The sequence below is a fragment of the Peromyscus leucopus genome, unplaced genomic scaffold, assembly GCF_004664715.2.
Source record: "Peromyscus leucopus breed LL Stock unplaced genomic scaffold, UCI_PerLeu_2.1 scaffold_233, whole genome shotgun sequence".
Classification (NCBI taxonomy): Eukaryota; Metazoa; Chordata; class Mammalia; order Rodentia; family Cricetidae; genus Peromyscus; species Peromyscus leucopus.
The window spans coordinates 33,817-36,548 of record NW_023505106.1 but is presented as its reverse complement, the minus strand read 5'-3'; the positions used below and the strand labels follow the sequence as shown (position 1 = coordinate 36,548).

The following is a 2,732-nucleotide window of genomic DNA, read 5'->3' as shown; positions in this document are numbered from 1 at the left end:
GAGAATCCAGCTCAAACTGTGGTTGGCTGAGCCTGCCTAGGACTTCATCTGGAGAGGAGAGGACAATCCTTGTGCTGTAAGCAAGGAAGGGATTTTGACTGATAATGTATTTTTACTTTACTTTCATTTCACAATAACTTTAAAAACCACCACTCTTGCATAAGTATTTTAATTGCCATGTTTTGAATTCATATTGCTTACCTATTCTACTATGGTTTTTTTCCTATTATTTCTCTTACCTACAGCCTTGTACTTTCCCTCTCATCCCTGCTCTATTTGCTCTCATTCATTCTCTTCATTCCCTCCTCAATATTCCTCTCCCTCCTCACTCTCCTTTGCTCTCTATGCATAGGGAAGAGGGTGACCATTGTTTCCCACTACCACAAAATATGTAGTTGAGTTTCTCACTGCTGGAGAAATCACAGGGTTAGCACATCTGGAGAGCAAGGGATAAGCCTCACTCCTAGAGAGGGACTTCCGTGATCACGACAGCTCTCCTGCCAGGTAATACCACATATCTTCTTGAATGATCATTTTCTACAGCTTTGATGATGCTTAAGCCTCTATTTACTCCAGCGCCTACTGTTTACTTCCCCCTTTCTGTTTCTTCTCCGCTGCTCTTTATGCCAATTTCCTGTTCTTACTCCATGCATTTCCTGCCTACGAAAGTTCCAGAAATCTGTTTTAACACATGCTTAGTGTGGATCTGATGCACCACTAAGCTAAAGATCAAACCACCTTATTCAAAAGCCATTCTTCTCTGCTCACTCTCGTGCAAAATGTTAGCACAGTCACAAGTTTGTTTTGGTGTGTCATACAACTCCTGTCAGGTCTACAGCAATCAGTTATCAGACACATCCCAATTTCAGAGCCATTAAGATGTGAAAGCCCTGTCTTCAAATCACCCAGATGTGGTGAGATGATGAAGGAAAGTCTATATCGACAGACATTTCGAAAGAAATCCTACAGGAAGAGGGCATGCGACAGGACATTGATTTTTGCCCGAGAAGTCTGTGTGTTTCCTGTTTTCACTTCTTTTTCTCAGTGGTGTTCATTCACAGGGCTGGTAGACAAAGCGGGCAGAATGGTCTCATGGTTCCTAGATCCTTGGCCCCTTATCCTGAGCCCAAAACACAAATCCTCATTGTGATGCAGGGTTAGGAGTTCAGCTTCCTCAGGAGCAGCCAAGGGATTTCCACATGGTAGTGTGCATTTCTGTTATGGAAACAAAATGAAAGGAGATCTCAGAAATGTTTTCAATGCACACAAAATATAACTGTGGGGGAGATGTATATGCTAATGAACTTGACTACGCATTTCTCACTGTGTAAGTCAAAGCACCAAGTTGTACACTCTCTATATGAGAGCTGTGATCACTGTTAGGGATGCATATCCTAACAAGGTTGGAAAAATGAAAGCAAAATTAAAACACATCTCAATATCTACCACCAAGTATTTGATGACCCTTATTTCTGGAACAGAGGTCTAGATCATGTCTTCTAAGCTGCCTATGAATGAGACTTGGGTTTGCTTACATATTTTTAAAAATTTGAACAGAAATTAGAAAAAGTGTAACATGAATCTTAAGAGGTCTTAAAAAAAAAAAAAAAAAAAAAACAGAGCCAGATATCAGGGTGAAAGCTGAAAGATCAGAGAAGCAGAATGCCAGCCACTAGCATACCTCTATGAAATCCTCAGTCTAAAGAGAGTGAGTTTTTGTTTCCTTATACCTTATATACTGCCCAGACATCAGTTCCTGGGATTAAAGGCATGTGTGCTTCACAGTACTGGGATTAAAGGTGTGTGAGACCACTGCCTGGCTCTGTTTCCACTGTGGCCTTGAACACTCAGAGATCCAGACAATCTCTGCCTCCTGAGTGATAGGATTAAGGTTGTGTGCCACCACTGTCTGGCCTCTATGTCTAATCTAGTGGCTGTCTTTGTCCTCTAATCCCCAGGCAAGTTTATTAGGGTATACAATATTTCACTACAGAAAATACTTGGATTTATTTTTCAAACTGAAAAGAGAGAATAGAGTTGGAAAATAAATGTATTGATATAGGAGGTATGGTTGTTTGAAAGAAAATAGTCGTCATAATCTCATAGGGAGTGGCAATATTGGGAGGTGTGGCTTTGTTGAAGTGGGTGTGGCTTTCTTGAAGGAAGTGTGTCACTGTGGAGGCTGGCTTTGAGATCTCATATATGCTCAAACCACACCCAATGAGACAGTCCATTTCCTGTTACCTGCAAGTCAAGATGTAGGACTCTATGCTCCATCTCCAGCACTATGCCTGCCTGCACAGCACCATGTTGTACCATGATGATTATGAACTAAACCTCCGAAGATGTAAGCTACCCCAAATAAATGTTTTTCCATTATAGGAGTTGCCATGGTCATGGTTTCTCTTCACAGCAATAGAAACCCTAAGACAAGGGGATATTGGTGATATTTTAGATTAAAAAGTGGTTTAAACATGAATATATATCACAGTACTTTATTTTGTTAATCACACATGTATACAGGTATACACACACGCACATGTACACACATATAGATGGGACGAAGTTTGTAGTAAAGGTTAGGAGCAGATGTCCCTAAATAAAGGGTGGTATGTGTGTATATGTCTGCCTGTCTGTCTGTCTGTCTGTCTATCTGTGTGTGTGTGTGTCTGTGTTTAACTCCTTTTTAAGGCAATTTGTTCAGTTAAGGACCATATATTCTCCCAAGATAA

At 40.7% G+C, this 2,732-nt stretch overlaps 1 non-coding gene across 1 annotated transcript; it reads right to left on the bottom strand.

Annotated features, from left to right (window-relative positions):
• Nucleotides 1–349: 349 nt before the first annotated feature.
• On the bottom strand, nt 350–511 carry LOC114693499. The gene has a single exon (XR_003734560.1). It is a non-coding gene; the product is annotated as a U1 spliceosomal RNA (small nuclear RNA).
• Nucleotides 512–2,732: the final 2,221 nt, after the last annotated feature.